This window comes from Zeugodacus cucurbitae, chromosome 6, assembly GCF_028554725.1.
Source record: "Zeugodacus cucurbitae isolate PBARC_wt_2022May chromosome 6, idZeuCucr1.2, whole genome shotgun sequence".
NCBI lineage: Eukaryota > Metazoa > Arthropoda > Insecta > Diptera > Tephritidae > Zeugodacus > Zeugodacus cucurbitae.
Genome location: NC_071671.1, coordinates 21,914,186 through 21,941,393, shown reverse-complemented (window position 1 = coordinate 21,941,393; position 27,208 = coordinate 21,914,186). Strand labels below are relative to the sequence as shown.

The 27,208-nt window shown below is 33.5% G+C and overlaps 1 pseudogene; it reads left to right on the top strand.

Moving 5' to 3' along the window:
* LOC105220245 (protein kinase C, brain isozyme-like) overlaps positions 1-26,935 on the top strand; it is an 85,891-nt pseudogene extending 58,956 nt beyond the window's left edge.
* The last annotated feature ends 273 nt before the right edge of the window (positions 26,936-27,208 follow it).

The window sequence follows — 27,208 nt, the reverse complement described above, 5'->3', positions numbered from 1 at the left end:
CAGTTACCGTGGGATAAGCCTCCTAAATATCGCCTATAAGGTTCTATCGAGCGTACTATGTGAAAGACTTAAGCCCACCGTCAACAAACTGATTGGACCTTATCAGTGTGGCTTTAGACCTGGAAAATCAACAACCGACCAGATATTCACCATGCGCCAAATCTTGGAAAAGACCCGTGAAAATAGGATCGACACACACCACCTTTTTGTCGATTTTAAAGCTGCTTTCGACAGCACGAAAAGGAGCTGCCGTTACGCCGCGATGTCTGAATTTGGTATCCCCGCAAAACTAATACGGCTGTGTAAGATGACGTTGAGCAACACCAAAAGCTCCGTCATGATTGGGAAGGCCCTCTCCGAGCCGTTCGATATCAAACGAGGTTTCAGACAAGGTGACTCACTATCGTGCGACTAGGGATGCAAACATCGTGAAATGAAACATCGATGGTTCGATGTATCAATGCTTCTTCAAAACCCATCGAAATCAAAAACATCGGCCATTAAAACATCGAAACATCGATGTATTTTTGAACTTTTTTAACTTATTTTAAATTAGGTGTGAAAAGTTAAGGGAATGAAATGTAGTACGTCTTAAGTTTATACATTTTATTTCACTTAGCATTATATGTCTGTTAAAGTTTTTTCTCAATAAATAACAGAATTTCAAAACAACGACATGGAAAGCTTTTCACTGTCATTTCTTTTTGATTTTAATTCTGCGTGATAGTGGCCCTGGGTTTAGAAAACGGTCGTTTACTCGGCACTGATGTGGCTACAATGTGTAAATATTAATTATACTATTTATACAACTCCGGAAACACAATATTCATATCAACCCAAACTTTATTGGCTTCTGAATGGTAATGGTAACAGCCGAGATACACTTTCTCTTCAACCTTCCGTCCCTGTAATTGTAGATAAATTTGATAGCTTACATTTCACCTTTTGGTGGACCAAATGTTTATTCTGGTTCCAAATATCAAACGAGGATTATTTTTCACACTCATCCGAAGATTCTGTTGAATCAGCGCGATTCTTTGAATGTTTTATGAAACAAAAGAAAGTATTTTATTTAGCCATATCATCTTTAAAATGCAGTAATTTGAATCTCTGATCTAACGCAGTAGCCTACGCCAGAATTAAATTGTACAAATAAAACATAAAAGTAAGTAGCAGTATTGTCCAAGCGGACATTCTCTTAACGAATTCTCCGTATTTTACAAAAATCGAATTCCAATGTAATAAAGCGTATCCAAATAGAGGGTGTGAAAAGTGTGAAGGTGTGAAGTAAAATTTTTATATAAAACATCGACATAAAACATCGTTGAAAGTGACATCGATGCATCGACGTTTTTAGATTCGATACATCGATGGCTAAAATCGATGCTTTTTGACGAAAACATCGATGTTTCAAAAACATCGATACATTGTTTGCATCCCTACGTGCGACTTCATCAATATATTGCTGGAAAAAATAATACGAGCTGCACAGCTAAATAGAGAAGGTACAATCTTCTAAAAAAAAAATTGCGCAAGATATATGGTCCTCAGAATATTGGCTACGGCGAATACCGCAGGCGAAGGAACGATGAGCTGTACGAGTTATACGACGACATTGACATAGTTCTGCGAATAAAAAGACAGCGGCTACGCTGGCTGGGTCATGTTGTTCGAATGGACGAAAGTGCCCCAGCTCTGCAAGTGTTCGATGCAGTACCCGCCGGAGGAAGCCGAGGAAGGGGAAGGCCTCCACTCCGTTGGAGGTACCAGGTGGAGAGCAACCTGGTTACACTTGGAATCTCCAACTGGCGCCGAACTGCGAAGGAAAGAGAGGAGTGGCGCGCTCTCATCGATTCGGCTATAACCGGCTAAACCGTTGAACGCCAATCACACACAGATACACATACTTAGAGCTATCGTGACGAACAATGCAAAAAAAAATATTGCATTTAATTTTTTTTCCTCAAAGAAGAAATTTTATTAATTTTTTTAAATCAAAACACATAAAACACATAAACACATAAGTCTCATTTCAATCTCTCTACGCAATTTCTTATGTATAAAATCCCTTGACTCAACACTTGTGTAAACAAGGCAATAACAGAGACAGATAAGGCTATAAAAACAGCGAACAACAAAAGGCATAAAATTATTTGTTAGGCCAATTGTCATATGACAAAAACAAAAGTAGAAAGTAGGCTGGAGTTTATTTGCATATGTGGGTACGAGTAAGGCTAGAGCGAATCGGTAACAACAAAGCTTGCAATAAATGTTAAAGCAATTGTCGTGTGTGTAGCTTTATAAAGGCACAAACACACATATGTATGAATCTTGAATGTTTCTGGGCGCACATACGCACGCACACATACGTAAATACTTATATTAAATCTAAATATTGTATGTAAGTATGTGTAGCACACATGTAAATAGCAGCAGTCGCGATTGAAGCCAGTGAATGCCAACAGGCACACATTTTCACATATACAATGCGGCCAAAGTTAATTAATGGCAAATGTATGCGTACACGAACGTTGCAAAAGCAACAAAATAAATGCATTAATTTGCCCACAGAGCATTTGCTTATTGGTGGCTACAAAGTGCGGCGGCTCTCTCGCGCTTAAATATGTTTTGCGGCTATATTTTGTTATTGTTATTGTGATATATAACGTGAGTTTAATTGCGGCAATGCAGGCGAATGTCTGCGGAAAATTCACAAGGCTCAACTGTTGCCTGAGCCTACATATATTTCAACTTATACATATATGTACAGATGAGCGTATGTATGTGTATGTTTTATTGTGTAAATTGTTAAGCAAAAGTTTGCATTTTTAATATTTGTTTCGAAAAAGAGTTGAGTTATGCAAATATATTTTCAACAAAAAATTACATCAGTGTGAAAGTTTAAATGAAATTTTTTGTATGCTAGGCGCTGTGTAACTTTTTATGCAAATATGAATTTAATGTATAATTAATTCAATGTATTTAATGAAAATTATATAATATATAAATAGGTTAATTTAGATTATTTTTACGCTCAAAGATTTAATTTTGCCAAATAAAACTCACATAAAATACAAATAATTTATTCTGATTAAGTTATTACCTTTTCGTTAGATCGCGCTAAATGCACATGAATGTGTTTTTTAAATAACTTCTGGACCTGGACATTTTTAAGTAAGTGGCATCTCTGTCGATTCAGTCGATTCTAAATATTATCCTATGTAATCCTATAATCCTATAATAAGTTGCAGTTTTTCTAAAGAATATGCTCTAAAATGAGCTCAAACGTATAATGTTGCTATTATGCTCCTTTACGTCAATAAAACTGTATGAACTCTAATAAACGTGATTTACAAATACTGATACTTTTCGGCACATTCGGAAAATATAAGAAAATTATTTATTTATAATACAACTTATTTATCCTCCTATTTAAACCTTTTTAAAACCTACTCGACTTTCATATTTGAACTTAGCACATTAGTTTTGACTAAGTCTCGCTAGATGGCGCTGTTATAGCTTTGTTTCAAAAGTTCGTACCAAATAATTCCACAAGTATTTTACTCATCGTAATGATAATTTCTTCCAATTATGAGAAAAATTCAGCAATATAAAATTTTTTTAAAATATTTGTCCATCTATTGGATAAGCTCTGGAAGCTTGTCAGTTAGAGATCATTTTGTGAATTAAATTTATAGGAAATTAAATCAGAAATATAATATTTTTGAATATTTTGACTGTGGCAACAACAGATAAAAGGAGATGTAATTGTCAGCTACATTTACCTACAGCGCCAGCTATCGTTGAAGCTCTGATAGCTTGAAGTATACTATACTAATAATGAACTGCAGCTGTGTGTCATCAAATATTTCCGATATTTATCATGAGAACAATTTAAAAATAATTTGCTGCTAATAATATGACAGTCGTATTTCATTAAACACGGAATTTTCAGTATGTGTTGATAATTGTACACTAAACAGTTTCCTTTTAAATATTATGACAATGGGAATATATTTTGAACGATTGGAGTCACTCTTTTATCTTAATTTGTTTACTTAAAAGGCTCCAAAATTATTGTTATAGAAGGTCTTAACACTGCGATTGTTCGTAGTGTAAAAGAATCGCTTTAAAAGTTGGGAGCATCAATTATATACTCCGATGACATAAAAGGTTTATTATACAGACACGAAGAGAAGAATATTACAGATGTGAAATTTTTTTCTAGCAGCGGTAGCGAAAAGCTCTGCTTAGAGGCTAATTATGTCAGCAGCAAGTGAGAAAAGAACAACAACGTCATTATTCTAAATCATTTCTAAATGGTTTTCACATTTTTCATATTCACATTTAGCTTGATTTACTTGTATTCAACTTTTTCTCAGCTGTACACCTAATTTCAATTATATTTTATTAGTATTGTATTATGTATTAGTATTATAACTTGTTGCTTGAACGAAATTAAGCCTCCCACACATTTAAGGGCCGCATAAAAACTCTTTCCACAGAACACCACCGAGTAGCTCCTGCATAGGCGCAAGCATACGTATAATACTCAAACACAAAATTCTTTCCGCATAACGAAATTGATAACAAATATTATAAGTAGCTGCCAGCTTCAATACACAAAAAACGGTAAACTTCACGTTTAACCCAATTTGCGCGCAGCCTAAATGTATGCTACATTTTTATATCTTTTTTTTTTTAATTTAATTATTTTATATAGTCTGCTACTGCCAGGAGTAGATTTCCTGCATTTTCAGTTATTTGTTTGTTTGTATGTATTTTTCTAAATTCTTAGCGCGTGTGCTAAGAGCTTATCTGCTAATGTGACCATTTTCAATGTTAAATTGCCATGCCATAAATTTGTGTCATATACAAAAGTAGAGCAAAGCATACACATGTGCGCCATTGGCAAATATGACAGATACACTCGAGTATAAAATCTAATATATGCAACATGCATTTGGGTTTGCTTTGAATATGTGTGAGTGCGCGCACACTTGCCAGCAGTTTTTAGTAAGGCTTTGTTTGCAATTTATGCTTATTTAGGTATGTGTGTATAAGAATATTTGGGCCCAAGTACTTAAGCAACCATTAAAGCACTTGAAAATATTGAAGAGTTCATAGCTTTTTATATAGTATGTGTATGTGTGAATGAAAAGAGTGAACTTGTAAATTCCATTTGTGTTCCCGCCTCACTACATTTATTGCAAATTCCGCCATATTGTTATTGTTGTTGCCCATGTGTCACTTTGCGAATTGTATGATTGACGAGATATGCATCAATAGCTTGCTGATTCGCGCTGTTGCTTGACATGCGTGTCTACACTTTACATATATATGTACATATAAAAGTCACACTTCCTTCCCTTCCTGTTTATTTGCCGACAACCCTTTTTTTGGCAACCACTTTGCGTGTCTTCACTCAATTTGGATGGTATTTCTGACTTTCAGCAACCCTAATGAATATTAATGCGCTTGAATGTACTATATACAAGTATACGAAAATATTTCTTTTTGCTGCTGAGCGCAGGCAATCAATTGACGCAATTTGTACATTTTTGTGCAGAAAAAAATTTGTTGGCATGTGGCAACTTCGAGTGGTGAGTAATTGAGAACATATTTGTTTAGATAAATATTGGTTGTAAGTAAGTGGAGGTGTTTTCGGGTTTTAAATTTGTTATATATTTATGACTATTATAGCAAATTATTCTATTATTAATAATTCGCAGCCTTTATCAAATACTCAAAGAGTTTAAGAGAACTGCTCATTTGTTCCAAACTTTCTTCATAATCCTGAGAACTTTGTCCATAAATACAGAGTGTTCTTTGTCTGTCTTCTAGACGGAATCGAGGCAAGAGATGTACTCTGATCGCTCGATTATTTCTAAACAGTTCACGTTGAACATCAACAAAATTTATACTCAGCAATGAGCTCAACCATATATCTTAAGTTAGTTTAGAACTGAACCGAGATTCTACTGACCAACAGCATTGTCAAATTTACTGAGTCAAAATTCAAAAGAGAATTCCAACAAATAGCTGAAGGCTTTCTATTTCTATTAAGCTGTTGATTTCGAAAAAAACTAAGCTACTTCAGTATTATGGCCACTGTCATTTGAAAAAAAATACTCAAATACACTACTTCACGAATTTACTTTTTACTCGTCTTAGAATTCACAGACGACAATTAATTATTACAAACAGCAAACAAGTGTATTTATAATGTATAATAAACCTTTATAACGGTTTACCGTACTCTAAAGTCTAAACGAAAAAGACGAATTAGAACGAAAAATAGAAATAGAAAACATTGTAAAAATAGTAGAGAAATACCATGAAAAACAGTTAAGCCAACAAAACCCACATACAATATATGTAAATGCAAATTTCGATGATAAACGCCATGATAATGTTTCGTATAACAATTTAAGACGTTCACAAGCATATATTACTTGATTGTGTGTATGTTTGATAGGAGAAAATTCACAGCAAATTGAAACTAGTAAAATGGCATTTGACGAGACAAACAAACTCCGCACGCTAGGGTAAACATTTCAATTCCTTTTATATAGAAAAATAACAACAAAACTATATTAGAGCAACAATTCTGAGTAGTAGGTGGCCACAGGGGCAGCAAAAAACTAGTCAACTCGTTAGCATGGCAAAAAAACCTACAAACACCAACAGGCTAACGGTCTGTCTATTTTGCGCTTTTTTTACTTCAGGCATTTTGTATTAATTTTTTATGAAACCTCCCCCCAGTGGAGCGCATTTTATTAAGCGCAATTCACATGTTGTGTTTTTTATATGAGCTCGTCATGGCGTATGAGTAATCAACGAAGGCGAACTTGTTAAACCTGCTGACTGTGTTGTCATTAAATATAAGTTGTTTTATGCTTTCCGCTTTTTATTATTACCGTTTTATTGTTGTTGACGAAGGAACATATCAAAATTGCCCCAGTTAATCGCTGTAAATTAAGTTGATAGTGTAAATTGTGGCATGCAATTGCAGGAAGTTGGAGTAAACTGTCTGAAGGGGATATATATAAATTATATATATAATTATTTTAATAAAATTTATCTATACTAATATTATAAAGAGGAAATGTTTGTTTTTTTGTTTGTTTGTCTCGAATAGGCTCCGAAACTACTGAACCGATTTGAAAAATTCTTTCACCGTTGGAAAGCTATACTATCCCTGAGTGACATAGGCTATATTTAGTTTAAAAAAAATAGGGTTCCTTACCAAAACTCCGATAATGTAAAAAAATACCAAAAAACTTTCTTTAATCGCGAATGGTGCGAAAACGATTGAAGATAGTGATGTACTACAATTTTGTAGAACTTATCATTATCTACAAAAAACGTCCCGACATCATATCTCTAACTATTATAGTTTTGTCACAATAAGCGATTTCATATAATAAAATTTATTAAAATACCACTACTTGAAAAGGCTCTTTATTTATACCTTAGTATTAAAAAATAAATATTTATAAATAAATAAATAAATGATTTATTATTAAGATCGTTTCAAAACCTTTATATAACTTTTTGAATTATTAGATTCTGACATTCCATTCAAAAGATATCACGAGTTAAAATTTTGAAATTTTTCGGCGGGTAACTATGCGTTGTAGAGTTGTAGGCGTCACTCAGGCACGGAGGTACGGGAGGGGGGTTAAGATCACTTAATTAAAAAAAATTGTCGCTTGATAATAATATAATATAAAAATGAATTGCTGTTCGTCTGTACCGCAAAAAAACGATAACGGCCAAACCGATCTGGCTAATTTTAGTCTTGAAATATTCGTGGCAGGCCAGAAAAAGATTAGAAAGTGAGTAAATATGAAAAAATTGCGAGGAAGATAATAATAAGAGAATTTTATTCGAATTGACAAGAAGATAAAATAATAAAAAGAGAAAACAAAAAATAATATTTTGAAGTTTATCATTGTTGCTTTGTTAAAATATTTTTGTTATAGTTCAATTGTATAAGGTTGTGTCGATAGCCCAAAACAAATAAGGAAAGGCTAAGTTCGGGTCCAACCGAATATTTTATACTCTCGCAATTTATTGAAGTAATTTTATTGAGATAACACACAAATTTACCCATAAATTCGGTATAAAGTTTAATAGAAAAACATCATATATAGTATATGAGGGCTGATGAAATTCCAGAACCAATTTCACTCATTTTCACCACCAAGGTTAACGGGAATAGGGACAACTTGGCACCTTACTCCTAAATTGCAAATGAACGAAACACCAGTCGGCAAAATCGTCAAAAATTGCGCTATAACGAAAATTTTCCAAATATTCAATAAGTCGCTGGAGGTACTGCACAGGTCTTTAAAAGATCTTGATTGTCGATGAACGTTTTTGGTGGAGCCAGGATTCTGTTAGTAGGTGATTTACGCCAGACTCTTCCAATTATTCCTGGATCAACTGTTACTGATGGGCTAATTGCATACCTAAATCATTTAATTTGTGGCGACACATAAAGAATTGCCAATTAACAACAAACATTTGAGTGTTTTTGCAACAATATCAAATTGCGATTGTAGAAGTAGTTGGCAGTTGACACCTCGATGGATTAATAGCATTTCCAACAGATTTCTGTCACTTCATTGACTCGAAAGAAAAGTTTTCCTGACATGAAACCTCAATATGATAACCATAAATGACTGATTGAATGACCTATATTTGTGGTAAAAAAAAAGATATCGATGATCTTAATGCGACAATTTAGAATTTCGGTCCAAGAGAGTTGACACAGTATAACAAACTATTTAAAATTGCCTTACTTTGCAATTAAAAGTAGTGTGAGTTGTAATCATGCTGCGTAATATAAATCAACCTCGAGTAATCAATATCGTCGCCGAAGCCAAGATTGGACCAACTTAATTTAATGTATACCTTAGCCACAAAAACGTGTGGTCGGGTCTGCTAGTAATAAAAATTTTCATATGAAACACACAAAAATATACAAAAAAGAAATAATTTGAAAAAATTATTGAAAATTTCCTTGCGGGCAAACATCACCTCTAAAGCACAGTAACTCAAAATTGCTAATATTCCCAAGATTACCTCTCAATTTGATGTGCAATCCACTTCTCGAAATCCTTCACTTCACTCTATAAATAAATCGATTTTCGTCTACCTTTATATTTATTCAATTTCAATTGACGACCGTAATTCTCTTTCACAACTAGTCTCAAGTTCAAAAGTGAAACTTCACCAACGAGCGGCACATCCATTCTATTTCAATCTTAGCGATTTCAAGTTTTTTCCAAGGTTTTTGAAAATTTATATTTGAAATGCAAACATTGGAAATGGAAATACGGAAGTTTATTTGAAAATGATTTCTAGAATGTTTCAATAAAATGTGACCATAATTGATAATTCCAAAAACAACTTTTCCCAGTAAGTTGTGAGGAAAGTACGGAATAAGGTGACCGTTTAGTCCAAACAAATACTCCTCTGCATTACTCTCCAAAACGTAATAGATAAGAAATGCAGAGGAGATAAACCGCCCCATCTTTACCTATCACACATCACCCTTTACTCACACACAAAAAAACCCAAATTTACGCAAATTTGTAAACAATAAAACAAACGAAAACGCATAACAAAATAAGAGACAATAAACCCACAAAACACAAACCCTCACAAAGTGTAAATAAAGAAGGAGGAACATCATCAACATAGAGGAGTCAAGCACTACACAACACAAGGAATCATCCTACAGGTCATATATATAGTTTCGATACACTAACACTGAAATTAAACTAATTATACAAAGAACAAATAACCCGTATTGTTAACACTCACCCATATATCCATTTTATGTAAATACCCTTTATACATTAAATATACACATAACAAATTCATAACGTTAAAACTCTACCCACTAACTCTTTTCTTCAAAAGAATCGGCTTCAACGTCGACTTAACTCGACAGTGACAGTCTCGTTTAATAAAATAATTGGGGTGATAGAGCAGCTGACTGGAATAGGGCAGACAAGTTGTGGTCTTCAATAATTTCATGTTATTAAACAACTTAGAATCAATCTTCCTATGTCTTGCAAAAGAGCTCCCATAGTGCACCTATAAAAAGAATCCTTGTTCAAGAAACGAAAAAGGAAACATATCTGGGTTTGTTTGGAGTTATTTCAATGATTCCGAAAACTCAATGCAATGGATCGACTAGTCAGTTGATCTCCCTTCCAAAAATGGATAATTTTGACTGATATTGACATAAGATCTTTGAGTCCAAGATCTCGTGACGCTTAAGATTACGAGTTGAGCAGTCAGTTGCCATTATTCTTTGTTTTCTAGTATCAAATTTGGTGTACTTTGAGGATTAATTGGATCTTCACATGACCTATGATATTTTAACTTTCTAACTCCGGCTCTCCGTTGATATCTTCTTACCCAACTGTCACCAGTGCCCACAATCCACGCAAGTGACCGTTTTTTTAAGTTTCTGAAGAACCCGATGGTATTTATAGTGATTAAGAGATGATCAACTTATGCCATGTCACTGTTTTGCATAGTCGGTCTTGGATATCAGAGCCTAATTTGTTTTCACTCCTCTACGATCTATAGCTAATCTCGTGCATCAATCGTGTTCTATACACTGACCAATCAGTGAACCATTATCAAAAGACTGATGCTTTCCTCTAACGCTGTATTCGCCATCTCATCGTCAAGTTCTAGTGAAAGAAAGTATTTTTGCTTCAAAGTCGAACACATTTCGGAAAGTATGACACATTTTGGCACCAGGAGTTGAGATCTCAGAAACCTAGGTTCATTCACTCTTTATTTCTGTTAGATAGCTTATCAATTGAAATGTTTAATGTTTTTTCTAAGCCTTAAGTAATTTACGCTAAGATTTCATTAAACTTTGTCAAGAGCTTGCAATTCTCAACATGTTTATGTAACTTTTTCACATATCCCAAGATACAGAGATGAAGAAATCTTATGTAGTATGGAAAACAAACTTAATTGATTGAAGATTATGCTCCTATTTCTGATAAAAAAAAAAAAAGCAAAACAAATTTCTTGAAAAATTTTGATAATATTATAAAAATCGATAATTTATTTGAAAAATTCTGAGCTGCAGAACCAACTCAAAGAAATGGAGGAATGTAATTAAATTACAATACAATAATTGATTAAATACTTCAAAAAAGAATTATTGATAAAAAATTAGAGTCTACCACGAAAGCTTCATTTTCATAAATATAAAATAAGAATTGCAATAAACACTTCAGAAGTATGCCAAAGTAATATAAGAATAAAGAAGTAAAAGGTAAACTTCAAACGACAGCAACATAAGGTTGAAAAATTAAAAAAAAATAATATTAAGCAAGTTTATAAAAAATTAATCAAGCACACATGTAGCACAACAAATGAACTTGCAACAAAAATGATGAAACAAAGCAACAGTGAAATCGCTCAAATAAATACCAAGTCCCCTTTGGGAGTATACCTCAAACTAACTAAAATAAAAAGGAAATGAAAGTAAAGGGTGTGTGGAAAAAAAATACAAAAAATTATAAAAACAAGAAAAAACGTTAACTTCGACTGTACCGAAGCTAATATACCCTTCACAGGTGCATTCCTTTTAGTAACTATGTGTTTAAGCAAATCTAAGAAGTAAGAAAAAATAAGTAAAAAAAAAAAAAATTAAACATTTTACTAATTTTTTTTAGCCGGGTTGTTTGCTAGAAACATTAAGATTATATAGTTAACCCATCTGAACAATTTCTTCGGAGATTATATTATTACCTTAAGAGTAATCCATGTCAAATTTCGTGAAGATACCACGTCAAATGTGAAAATTTCCCATACAAGCCATTGATTCCGATCGTTCAGTTTATATGGCAGCTATATGCTATAGTGAACCGATCTGAACAATTTTATCGGAGATTAAATTATTTCTATGAACAATAACTCACACTAAATTTCGAGGAGATATGTAGTAAAATGCGGAAGTTTTCCATACAAGCCCTTGATTCCGATCGTTCAGTTTGTATGGCAGCTATTTGATATAGTGGCCCGGTATCAGCAGTTCCGACAAATGAGCAGCTTCTTGAAGAGAAAATAACATCTGCTAAATTTCAAAACGGTATCTTAAAAACGGAAGGACTAGTTCGTATATATACAGACAGACAGACAGACGGACATGGCTAAATCGACTCAGTTCAACATACTGATAATTTATATATATACTTTATAGGGCTTCCGACGCTTCTTTCTGGGTGTTACAAACTTCGTGACAACCTTAATATACCCTGTTCAGGGTATAAAAAGTCAGTTAAGTTAGTTAACAGTTTCAAATCATTTAATGAAAAAAAATCAGTCAAATTCATATTTTAAGCGGAAAATAGCTGTATATACTACTTAAAATTTTGTTCTACCATTCATTTTTTCTTAAAAAGTATCATTATAAAACACTAACGAAAAATGGTCAAAAAGAAGGAAGATAAAGAAATGTAAAAAATAATTTCCCACAATAATATTTTTGTATGTGCTTTCCACAAAAAATACAACAAAAAATTATTATATATATATATGCAGAAGCGGCAGCAGCTGCGGAAGTGAGTATTTCAAATCCAATGTCGGTTGGTTGAGGAGGACGAGTAATAAGCATACATCCTTACAGCTGTAATGCGGTGAGCAAAGACAAAATTTTATTCATACGTACGTATACTGGAATTCGAATAGTAGTACACAGGGAGGTAATACCTTTATTTCGTATTTGCATATATTTACTGCACAGAGGCATTAATTTACATACATATGAGTACGCTCGTGCACATGTGAACATGTGAATTTGGCCTAGAGGCGCTCACTGCTCCGTGCTGTCGAGGACAATACATTAAGTTCCTGATCCCCAGCAACGTGTGCAAAGCAAAAAATAATACAACAAAGGTTTGTTTTTTGGGGGAGCTCAATAATAACGCAATTCCGGAAGAACATTTCAGTGCAAAATTTACAGCCGGACATAAATTTTATATGGGCATATGTTAAATGCGGAAATCATTAGATATTATTGAAAATAATATATTTTAGGGTAAGCGTATATATTATGAAGAAAATATTTCATATATGCTTTTTGAATTAAACGTGTATAAGAAAAATAAAAATAAAAATATAATTAGTACCCTTAAGATTTTTATACCAGTTTATACCAGTTTATACCAGTTTATACCGGTTTATACCAGTTTTAATTGCCTTCTAAATTTGAATTTGTATATAGTTTGTAAGGATTGAAACTCGGCATGTTGCTTTGGATAGCAATGGTTCATTCAAATTATTATGCGAAAAAATGAATTGACATAAATAAAATAGACGTGCATAAACGAATTGAAATTTTTAGATTTATATTATATTATTCAAAATTCCACTTATATTAACTGACTCCTTTGAAAATCTTATTGTAACTAACAAATGTATTTTCATTATACATTATAAACATCAGAAGAATTTGTATGAACTTCATATGAGAACATATAATAGATGCATTTAAGACCTTATATTTATTAAAAAATACAAGAAAGTTGAAGTGATGTACGTCAATCATAATTTTTAAGAATTTTTGTGTAATATATGCTGATTCTGGTACACTTTAATATTTTATACCAGATTTATACCAGTTCAAAAATGTATTAAAAACAACGTAGAGGCCTTTGCAAATATTCAAATATTTTCGACCAGTTATTATCAACATTTCTTTATGACCATTGGGTATTTATAAATTGGTATAATTCCGTTGTTATGATATGATCATATTTTGAATTTAATTCCTCAAAATTGTATATAATGTGTGTGTACGAAATATTTATTAAGAAAATATTTGGCGCAGCACTGTCAACATACCTTCAACATTCAATCCCTTTTCCAAGCATGCAATTTGTACAATGCGCCCAACAATCTCAAGAGCTAAACAATTCACTGAAGGCCACAAATGGCACGAATGACAAGCAAGAATGGGGGCGAAGAATTCATTACGTTGGCTAACTGGCGTGTAGTCACGCTGTTAACCACAATGCCTGACCTGCCTTTTGTGTTTTCTTGGTACTCGTTCTCTTGTTCTTTTGTTTTGTCATACGCTTTCATTACACAGGAAAGGGGAAGTTGTATGCTTGCCAAGCGCATGGTGATGAACTCAATTCAGTTCGGCAGGCAAACGCCGATCTGTTGAAATTTTGGTTTTGATGACGAGCCAAGTTGACATGGCGATGTCGTTGGTGGTTAGTTAACGGGTTTATTTGTCAACACAGCCCACTAATCTGGTAGCTGCTTTCTTTTTGTAACAAGCTATAAATAGTTTGACTGGGTTTAACCCAGCGGCGCTGGTTAGTAAGTTGTCCCCAAGCGGTTGGTTAAATGGCTATGCGCTCACTTTACACTAACTTATGAGAGCCTTTGTCTGCTTCATTGTTGGTTTGAACCGGCAGAGGGCTGCTCGTACTGCTTAATATGAGATGGCCTATATTTATAGGATGTATATGGCAAACTTATGTGCCGTTAGATGGTAAAACTAATTTTACACACAGTTTAACAATTTCTCTAATATGACCCATATGCTAATAAATATACAAGTCGTTGTAGTAATTCTTGCTAAATATAGCCGATAGGAAAATACAACAATAAAATAAAACTGTTGGTAGTAGCCTGAAGTCTTATGAGGAGATTATACAAAAATATATATAATTACGCTGATGCGGTTGAGTTGCAAACGAGGGTGTTGGCAGAAAGTCAATAAATATAATTTTGTTGGATTTTTAATCTGATTAACTGGACGTTTTAACATATTAGCTAATGTTTTGATGTTATTAATAAAAATACAAGTCAGTGTATATGAATAATAAAAATGAAACTGGCATAATTTTTTTTTTTAACTGGTATAAACTGTCTGCGAATAAGCAAAACATATTTCACATTGTCACTTACTAAAGCAAGTTATACTTCGCAAAAATCCTATAGAGACCTCGATTTAAACAAACAAGAACTGGAATAAATTCCAAATGGTCTAAATTTTAATAAATTAAGATTTGCATTTATATTTAGATTTTTTTTATCTCTAATGTATAAATTTAAAAAAACGTACCTTTTTTAACAACAAAATTTTTATAACTGGTATAAATATTTATTTGCTTAAATTTTACAATACTTACCAGATAAAATCTTAAAATCGTAAATAACTAAAAAACACCACAAAGAAATTTTTAAACGTTTATCTATAAATGGTATAACATAAAAATGTAAAACTGGAAAGTATTGTACAGAACTAAATAAAATTAATACAACTTAAACAAGTAAGGAAGGGCTAAGTTCGGATGTAACCGAACATTTTATACTCTCGCAATTTATTTATTTAACTTTATTTATATTATATAATATACAATTTGACCCACATATTCGTCATATATATTGTATAAAGTCCATTGAAAGTTGGAAACTATAATATTAGGTTAGAAGCACCGAGGTCCTTGTGTTCGATATATGGGGCCTTAAAAACCTATGGTCCGATTTCGGCGATTTTTAGAATGGGGCTGCCACACTATTAATATTAATTTGTGCAAAGTTCTGCACCGATATCTACACTAGTGCTTACTTTATATATTGTAAAGTTAACGATTAGATCGTCTTCAAAGTTCTGGTATATAGGAAGTAGGCCTGGTTGTGAAGCGATTTGGCCTTTTTTCACAACATATCATTGGAATGTAAGGAAACTGTTACAAACCAAGTTTCATTGAAATCGGTCAAGTAGTTCCTGAGATATGGTTTTTGACCCATAAGTGGGCGATGCCACGCCCATTTTCTATTTTGTAAAACATCTGAAATCTTCCTACATTTTATACCAGTTTCGAAATAAACATAAAACATTTCAAAATTTCATATTTATACTCTCGCAACAAATGTTGCTAAAGAGAGTATTATAGTTTTGTTCACATAACGGTTGTTTGTAACACCCAAAACTAAACGAGTTAGATATAGGGTTATATATACCAAAGTGATCAGGGTGAAGAGTGGAGTTCAAATCCGAATGTCTGTCTGTCCGTCCGTTCGTCCGTCCGTCCGTCCGTCCGTCCGTTCGTCCGTCTGTGCAAGCTGTAACTTGAGTAAAAATTAAGATATCTTGATGAAACTTGGCACACTTATTTCTTGGCACAATAGGAAGGTTGCTTTCGAAAATGAGCAAAATCGGACCACTAAAGTGTTCGGTTACACCCGAACTTAGCCCTTCCTTACTTGTTTGTTTTGCAATAGTTAGTGAGTTGTATGCCAGCCTCGAGCAGGAACATTGAATTCACAATAACATGCTCTAATAATTTCAGCTTAAGGCTCTGGGCACCTTCATTATTTTCCTTTCATATTATTTTTTTCATATCCACCATAACAATGCAAAAATGTGTCTATAATGCAAGTCATGCAGGTAAAAATGGAAAAGTGAAATATTGTTGCGACCTGTTGCAATCTCCCCACACACACACGCACACACACACTAGCACAAACGTGTGCTTCTCCTCGCTTCGTAAATAAATCGCGTGTATTCATTGAGATTTCAATTTCCGCACAAAATCCGTATTTATCGCACGCCAACTAATCAAATCGCAATATACTGAATACGAATTGAATTGCAATGCAACATTTCTGAGGCTAAGTTCTGTTCAGAAATGATATACATTGACACTGCTTCCCTCGTGAAAGCTTGTTGCATGCCACACGTTGCAACACTAACAATAATGCCACACTGTGCTATTATGTGATGACTCCAACTGAATGCTAGATAGTTACTGCAGTTAATGCCACGAACAACAGCAACAACAATTTACAACAAATACATTTTACTATCGACATTTCCTCACTAACCGACCAACTTGTCTCGATATCATAAATTCCGTTTGCCATTTAAATGGCTTTCCCCTGTTGCCCATTTAAACGAGTTGATTTAATATTGATTTACGGTAAATACGAATATGCAAATGTCTATACCATTCATTAGTTGCTGCGTTAGTTGCCGCAGGATATTTACTCCAATTTGCTTGCTTTCCTTGTTGCTGCAGTTCGTTGCAATTTCCGCGCCCAGGGCAAAAGCTTGCTGATTGCAAATTGCTTGATAATTATGTCAATCAGTGAAATTCATACCGAAGTTAAGTAAATGAGGTGAATTAAAATGAACTTAGAAAAGTTATGTGGCTATAACGGTGGCTAGTTTAAATATTTCAGCGTTGTAATTTACATTATTTAGAAATTACTTGAAGGATTTCCTTTAATATTTTCACTTTTGAAACTCAGCTTTCTGGTTCATAATAATTGAAGTTATGTTGAGTAGATTTATGTTTCATAAGTAATGAGGTTAGTTATAATTGATTTTATCAAGAATAATTGATTCATATCCAAAAAAGAGAACGTTAGGTTTTATAATTTGGAAACAAGTTTCTGTATAACAGATTCAGACAGATACAATAGTTTGGTTATGTTGAGTTTAAACCAAAAATTGTTTTAAAATAAGTTAAATCGTGTGTAGTCTTAAATAATAAGTATAATATTTTGTTGTGTTGGTTCTTATACCAATTTCGTAGTTGACAATAAATTAGGTTAGTCTGAAACTTGATTTCAAATGCCATAACACAATAAGTATGGTTATGTTAAGTTGATTCAACTTGAAATAACTTCAAATTAGTTTGATTAAGTTGACTTGAGTTTACTAACCAGTTCGGAAACGACATATGTTATCTTTAAAACTTTTACAACCATAATTTCCTGTTTATAAGATGTTATGTTAGATTCAAATAACTTATATCAAATTTAATTCCTTAATTTTAGGCTTCAGCCATTAGTTAGAATATGTCCAATAAACAACTTTGAATTGACTTCAATAATCAATAATGATGTTAAGTTGAAATATTTTATGTCTTCAATTAATAATTTGTAAGTATGGTTAAGAGAAGTGGAAAATCAAAAAAATAATTTCCATAAGCAGTATGTTAATATTAATTGTGTGACTTTCGCAAATGAATATTTTCATATTCCCGCAACAAAAGTTGCTAAGAGACTATTATGGTTTTGTTCACATAACGGTTGTTTGTAAGTCCTAAAACTAACCGAGTTAGATATGAGATTACATATACCAAAGGGATTAGGGTGACGAGTAAAGTTCAAATCCGGATGTCTGTCTGTCCGTCCATACAAGCTGTAACTTGAGTAAAAATTGAGATGTCTTAATGAAACTTGGAACATGTGTTCCTTCTATAAGAAGGTTAAGTTCGAAGATGGGCGGAATCGGACCACTGCCACGCCCACAAAATGGTGATAACCGAATACATATAAAGAGCTATAACTAAGTCATAAATTAAGCTATGAATGTGAAATATGGTACAAAGGATTGTTCTGGGAACGGGCATATTTGGATGTAGTTTTTATTGGGAAAGTGGGCGAGGCTCCGCCCCCTGCTGAGTTGTTTGTATATATCTCGTAAACTACTAAAGCTGTATCAACAAAACTCTCAGGAGTTGTTTTTTCAGACATTTCCTTATATAGAGGAAATGGAGGAAATCGGATTATAACCACACCCACCTCCCATAGAAAGGTTATGTTGAAAACTACTCAAAATGCTTTAATTCAGTAAGGAAAACCACCAGAAACCTTAAATTTCATTATAGAGATGGAACAGAAGAGCTGCACTCAAAATGGTATACAAAATTTTAAATGGGAGTGCTTCCGCCCACTTATGGGTCAAAAACCATATCACCGAAACTACTTGACCAATTTCAATGAAATTCGATTTGTAATATTTTCCTTGCACCCCATGGAATATTGTGAAAATAGGCCAAATCGGTTCACAACCACGCCTACTTTCTATATACCAGAACTTTGAAGACGATGTTTAGATCGTTAGATTTTTACTTTACAATATATAAAGTATGCACTAGTAAAGATATCGGAACAGAGATTTGCACAAATACTACATACACACTATAATGTGGCATCGCCCTTCTAAAAAAACATAAATTTTCAAGGCCCCATATATCGAACATAAGACCTCAGTGCTTCTAATTTATTTTTTACCGAAAATATAGGTAAGTCCCTCAGATATTTTGAATGAAAAATTCGGAAGGAATATCTTTCTTTTAATAATATGTCTCCGTGCCTAAAATACGAGAAATCGGGTCATAACTTCACCTAACTCCCATATACTTAATATTAGGGTTTTCAAACATTCAAACCTTCAATTCCTTGTACCATATATATGACGAATATGTGGGTCAAATGGTGTGTTATAGTAATGAAATTAAATAAATAAATTGCAAGAGTATAAAATGTTCGGTAATAATCTTTTTGTCGGTATTTTGAATCAACTTCTGTTGGAAAATTTATGCGCTACTCGAACATAGGAATCCAAAAGAAAACGAAGTGTATCTTCGAAATAAGATCAACTCAGTTAATCAGCAAAAAAGAGAACTAACTAAAATTTGAAGTTTCCGATATGGATCAAAGTTTAGCAGTTAAGTAATTTTAATAGTAAGAGGAATACCTTCGAAGATGATTTGGTTGGAATTGTTGTCTTAAAAAGAGCTCGTTACAGCTAAAAGACTGAAGGTATGTGCATATGTACATATATTGAGAAAACAGTGAAAAAGTAAATTGGGAATATCTTGAATCTTTTGGGCACACTTTATAAAGGAGCTGAGCTCCGTTTACTGATTGGGAGCTTAAAATTTTCATGAATTTTAAAAAGGAAGGACGATTTCCAGACTTCGACTTCATTTGATATAAATAGACGTTTTCAAAAAATAAAGTCCAAATAAAAAAAATATTCACACAGGTAAAAAAATTTACAAAAAATTACATACAAAAACCCGTTGGAAAAAATAAATTTTAATTTAAATTGTAAGCGTGTGTGTAAGCGAAAGTGTGACCGCTATGTATATGTGTGTGTCCATAACTAAGTGCGTTTGGGTTCTTTATTGGCTGTAAATTGTGTGTTCTTATGTGAGAGTGTGCGTGTGTTTGTTTAGCTTTTTGTACATTTCTTTTATTACTGAATGTATATATTCACTTTCACTTGGCGCGCAGCTTAGTCCAGATGGAGATTAGTTAATTTTATGGCAGCTACATGTTGTTTACAAAAGTTTTTTTTTTCTTTTTTTCATTTTATTCAAATACTGATTTGAATATAATTTTTAATATACGCACACCTTTTTCGCAACTTTTCCACCGCTACTTGGCTTTTACGGTAACAACAAACAAACAAACAGCATGTGACATGAATGTGTATGCTGCAAGGACAATGTTCCGAGCTTATGCGTTTGCGATCACACCGAACGCCGTGGGCGCATTAATTTGGAATTGAATGTGAAGGAGAATTTGCTGACGGTGCAAAGTAAGTTGAGTAAATTGGAGTTTAATGACATGATTTTGTTATTTTTATAGACTTTTTGTATTGAAAATTATATAAAATAATTTTTTACATAAAATGTATTCATTAATTTTTTAAATTTTTATAATTTTATATTAATAAAAAATTTAATAGAATATTTTAATTTAAAATTTTTGTTTTTTTTGTCAAATTTACATCAAAACTATATTTCCAAAAATTTTCGTTTAAATATTTCAATTATATTTTTTATAATTATAATATTTAACTTTTATATATATACGTAGATTATATTATATCCAAAATTTTAAAAGCTAATTTTTACACTATTTTTAAATATGTATATGCATTCCTCAATATCTATATTATTATATTAGTATATGTATGTTTATGGAAACCCATCCACTTATTTCGATTTTAAAATAAAAATATTCAACTTCATTTCAGTCAAAGAAGGACTTAATCTCATTCCAATGGATCCGAATGGTCTTAGCGATCCATATGTTAAAGTTAAACTCATTCCTGATGAACATGAAAAGTCAAAGAAGAAGACGCGCACCATTAAAGCATGTCTGAATCCCATTTGGAATGAGACCATCAAATAGTGAGTAATTATTGATAAGCTAGTAAGCAAGTCTAAATGATGAATAAACTTGAACTTGGTTGGTTGGTTGAAAAGGGAGACAAAGAGAGCCTGACCGCAAGCTTCCGCTCTTAGGCCATTATTAGGCCCATTGTTCTCCCCGAAGGTACCCTGATAAGCATCAACTGAACAACTCGGTCTATTTAACGAAGCTTCTTAGTTTTTTCCCTCCCAGCTGCCCAATATCTCTTAGATTAGAGATTGGGGAGCCATGGTAGGTATCTCTTCTTTACCGACAGAAGGCTGGGCATTCACAAAGATAATGCTCTAGTGTATCGTCATCTTTCGCGCACGCCCTGCATTCTGCCGATTCTAGTAGGTGCCCCGTGATAACCCCTGTGATACAGCTTAGTTCTTTTTTTCTCAAAGTAAAAAGTTTTTGGTCTTTTCAGTGTCGACATTATCTCATAGATACCAAGATATTCCCCTAGAATCCATTGCTTTAGGCACCGCTTGAGGGAACTGAAAGGTCTGAGTGGGCCAACTCATCCGCCTTTTCGTTACCTTCTATACCTATATGACCGGGTACCCAGATAATTTTAACTGAGTTTTGGGGCACAAATTTCGATTTCATTTCAAAGATAAATACAAATTTTCTATAAGTGTCTGCGAGTGCTTGTGTCTGCCTGCCGACACTAATTAGTTCGGATTCAAGTTAAGGCTTGGTTGCGTTAAAAGGCAGTCCAGTTTCTTGTTTATTTATTTGCGAGCAATTTAGATTGCGACTCTATTTTACTTGAGCAATTATTTCGACGACAGTCGACTAGGAATGTTGTCTAATATCTTACAGCGTTAAGTGGAAGCTTTCATTAATAATTGTATTTCAAAACTCTTAATCCTTATCTTAAATACGTCTGAAATATTGGATAATTAGTAATTCATCGTATAATATTATAGTAAAAGCTTTAAAAAGTCTCTTAAAGCTTTCACCTCTACTATGTCAAATGCGTGTAAAACATTAATCCTTGTCTTAAGTGCATATATAATATTCGAAATTCGTCGTATAAACATAAAAGAAAAAAAATTTCAACAGCTTCATGAAGTTTAAACATCTATTGTTTGAAGTTCGTGTAGAATTTTTATTCCTTACCTTAACAACATATAAAATATTGCATAAGTCGTCGTATAATAGGAAAAGCTTTCAAAAGGATATTAAAGCTTAAACATCTACTGTCTCAAATTTATGTAAAACTCTTCACCTTTGGATAATTTATAATTTGTCGCATAATAGTAAAAAAGCATCAAAAAGCTTCTTAAAGCTTTCACTTTTACTTTCTCAAATTTATGTTGAGTTTCATAAAATAGTAAAAGCTTTCAAAGTGTCTTAAAACTTCCACATCTAATTGTCTCCATTTTTTCAAATCCCTTATAGCTACTCCCCCACCAATGTCATCACTTACAATTCTTTAACTCTCACTTTCTCTCAACAGATCATTCTATATCAGCCCTATGGCAAAGCGGTCGACTGGTGGGCCTACCCCGTTCTACTTTACGAATTGCTCGACGGTCAGCCACCGTTCGATGGTGGATGAAGAAGAGTTGTTTGCTGCCATTACCGATCACAATGTCTCCTATCCGAAGAGTTTGAGCAAGGAGACAAAGAGGCGTGCAAAGGGGTATGTAAAATGCAGAAAATGCATAAAATGCCCTTATTTTAAAATAATTACGCTCTCTGCACTTATGTTAAGCTTTATTCGATTTACTTTTACTGCGTTTTGCTGTTTTATTGCACCACAAAAGCTTAAAGCCTTAAGCTAGCAACTGTTTTTTTATTTATCATTTTTGTTTTGTACACATGTGTTGTTGGGCATAAATTAATTTTAAATGTCCGGCAAGCAGCCCGGCACTCGTGCATATATAAATTGGAAGTGGAATACGGTATAAGCGCCAACTGTGTACGTTCTTTGTTTATGGCATCCTTTTTGCATAAAATTTTTGTGACCTTGCTAGTTGTAAATAACTGTAGTAAGTGGATTTCAATTTTATGCTGAAAATGTTAAAGTTTTAAAGCATATTGTTGCGGAATATTTTAGGGAATTACCATATTTTGGCAGCAGAATACACTATCTGTTTATATTTGTTCTACAAAACAGCTTTTGTTGAGCTTTTGTGAATTTTAGTGATATTTTTAGACTTTAAATTTGAGTATGGATTCAGCTTAAATGGCTAAAGTTGTGTTCATGGGAAATAAAATTTGCAGAAATTATGAAGCTTCGTGCACATAAATTTATCAGAAAAATATTCTAAATAAAAAAAATAAAATCGCGTATGTAAGTGAGCCATTGAATAATCAGAGATGAAAATTCACTTTCGGTAAACTACTAACCTTGAGTTACAAGAATTCCCCGCAAAATATAATCCATGCATACAGAAGGAAAACATTGTAAGAGTTTTAACATGAAAAACAAATTTAACAAGTAAGGAAATGCCAAGTTCGGGTGCAACCGAACATTTTATACTCTCGCATTTTATTTAGAAATTTACCTATATTTTCGGTGGAAAAAGTGCCCTTAGGCCCTTGAAAATTCATGGTTCGATTTTGACAATTTTTCCACAAGTGATGTCACAGCTCAAATATAGTATTTGTGTAAAGTTTTATTTCGCTATCTTTATCGGTTCCTTATGTATACATTATAAACTGAACGAATCAGAAGGATTAAAAATTGAGTTATATGGGAGTAGGCGTAGTTGTGAACCGATTTCGCCCATATTCCACCAGTGTCATCAGGGTGTCAAGAAAATATTATATACCTAATTTCATTGAAATCTGTCGAGTAGTCCCTGAGATATAGTTTTTGACCAATAAGTAGGAGATGCCACTCCCATTTTCCATTTTGTAAAAAAAATCTCAGTGCAGCTTCCTTCTGCCATTTCTTATGTAAAATTTGGTGTTTCTGACGTTTCTCGTTAGTGAGACAACGCACTTTTAGTCATTTTCAACCTAACCTTTGTATGGGAGGTGGGCGTGGTTATTATCCGATTTCTTTCATTTTTGGACTGTATAAGAAAACGGCTAAAAGAAACGACTGCAGAAAATTTGGTTTATATAGCTTTATTGGTTTGCAAGATATATACAAAAAACCTATTTGGGGGCGGGATCACGCCCACTTTTCCAAAAAAAATTACATTCAAATGTGCCCCTCCCTCATGCGATCCTATGTGCCAAATTTTTTTTCATAACTTTATTTATGGCTTAGTTATAGCTCTTTATGTGTTTTTGGTTATCGCCATTTTGTGGGACATATACCAAAGTCCTTATATCTAACTCGTTTAGTTTTAGGACTTACAAACAACCTTTATGTGGACAAAACTATAATACACTCTTAGCAACTTTTGTTGCGAGGGTATAAAAATTAAAGCTTAAGTCATTATGATAGTAATTCGAACAAATATAGGCAATTATGTTCACCTATGTATATAGATTCCAGTATATCAGTGAATCCAAGAATTGAGCAAACATCTATACGAAATATCCGAAAACCTCAGATCAGACTCTCCAGTAAGTAATAGGCAGTAGAGTAGGTTCTAAACGACGTTGTAGCTATATCGACCAACTCGCTACAAAATATTTGAAGGTTAAATCATATTAAAATCATCAACAACAGAACATTTAATGACAAATGGCATCCCAAAGTATTTATAGGCAATTTTGGAATATACACTACCAACTAATGGTGAAATGAGGATATTGGAGAGTTATACATGGATAAAACAGACATCAATTAATATTGTCATATTGAAAGAAATGTCGACTTTATCTTGAATATGACAAAATATTACAACAACTACCCAACATTTGTTTTAGAGGAAAAGGATGGATAGGAAAAGGATGTTTTATTCCAATTCTAAGTATTAAAAGAAGTCGTGACAGTTATGCATGCATATAGTTATGCATATATATTATGTAGAATATTTTAATCTAGCTGAAGGAATCCAACTACCGTTCCTTATGACTAACAGTTTTGATATGACGGTAATCAAGTTTTTGCAGACACTTTATATTTCCTAGAAACTTTCGAAATAGAAATACCAAAAAAAGATTCTTTGGTCCAGATTCTTCATTTATAAGGGCTCCTTTTGTCATACGGTACTATTCCTGTCGGATATCGTTTCAGATGGATGGGCTGCAAATGAATGGCCTGTCAATTGACAATTTCACCGATTGCTTCTCCATAAAAGATGATATATGATATCGATATAAAAGTATGACTCATAATAGAAGTAGTTAGAGTAGTTTTTTAAATATATCCAGAACAAAGAACGCACTTTCACAAATCACAGCTAGTTTCTGAATATTAAGTTGTTTCAGTAAGCTACTTGTATTCTGGATTTCGGATTTGATAATAATCATAATTATTCACGTGAAAAGAAGAAAAGACGAGAGGAGCTCATCATATATATAGATGAAGAAACACCCACAATAAATTATACCTTTTAGACTTTCTTTGAAGGATGTGAGTTATTGTGACATGGAGAAAAAAGTGGATGGGATTTTCTCTAAGACCCCTGATTGTACTTAATTAAAAGATAGTCTCGACTCGGTAAACAAAACTTCATTATAAACTACCCTCCTGATATTTATTTCCGCTTTCGATTTGTACGAGGGCTGCTATATACATTTCTGGCCTAATATTGAAAATAGGAATATTTATCAATGAAAATGATTTTATTGTTTTTCAAAATATTCTCCATCAAGATTTATACACTTTTGCATGCGCTCAAACCAATTTCCGAAGCACTTTTTTTGAGCCTTTTTTTTGAGCGATTGTCAAATTGTGCGGGATCTAACGAGAAAGAACCTTTTTTACGGCTAGGTGTTCATGCAATATCAAATGTATGCAGGTGGGAGAAATGCATAGGCATGCCTCTATCTGAAGGTATGTTACATGACGGTCTTGCATTATCAGTTCACGTACGGCATCGATGTTTTCTGACACAACGGCTGTTTTTGGACGACCTTCACGGAATTCGTCTTTGAGCGAGCGTCGGCCACGATTGAATTCGTTGTACCAGTTTTTATACAATATAATGCTATAGGATGGTGCTTCATAGCCATACAAAGATTTTAGTTCATCGATGCACTCTTGTCACGTCGAAAGTTGTGAATAATGATCGCGCGAAAATGTTCACGAGTTAATTCCATTTTTTGGCCGAGATGAATTTTTTAATTCCCTGTAAATAAAACAATTCACGATTGAATGACAAAACGTTCTGAGTGATGTTATGCTAAAAAATGTCAAGCTTTCCAATGGAAATGTAAGATTGCACCTGGCAACACTTAGTGTTGCCTAGGTCAGAAATATATATAGCAGCCCTCGTACAGTAATAAATATCTATATTCTTCCTCTTCTCCTTCCAGTTCCTCACCAAGCAACCGAACAAGCGGCTCGGTTGTGGAGCCACCGGAGATGCGGATGTACGCATACATCCATTCTTCCGACGCATCGATTGGGAGAAAATTGAGAGTCGTGAAGTGCAGCCGCCGTTTAAGCCGAAAATCGTAAGTGAAAGCAATAAAAGACAAAATATTTTCTGAAAAATAATTCTTCCTTGATTATGTCTTTCAAATAATATACTTTCCACTTTATGTGCTCAAATATATGTTGTCACTCTGTAATATGCAAGTACCTTGAACTACGCACTCTCACACACACAGAAACATCGAAAATATATCTCAAATTTCGATAATCAATTCACTTCGGAGAAAACGGATATGACACCAACGGATAAAGTATTTATGATGAAGTTGGATCAAACGGAATTTGTGGGCTTCTCCTACGTGAATCCGGGCTATGCGGTGCCCGTTTAAATACGCTGACACACACCAGCAAATACACACTTTTCCAGGTACTTGAAGACATTGCGTTCGAGCGGTGTGTGTAGGTAACGAAGGCTAATAGCAGCGGAAGAAATCGAAGTAGAGATAGTGGGTATATAGTTTATGTGCCGATATTACATTGTTTTAACGGATGTCACAAATTTTGTTCTCACTGCACTGGTGCTTTCAGACTATAGTTTTGAGGTTAGGTTAGGCTCTTTTGTTCTACAGTGTGGCTTATTCTTCGTAATGGAGTACTACAAAGGCGGTAATATTATATATCACATACAGATCTATGAACGTTTCACTTGAGATCGTAAACTATGATTCCTATAACCATATTGTC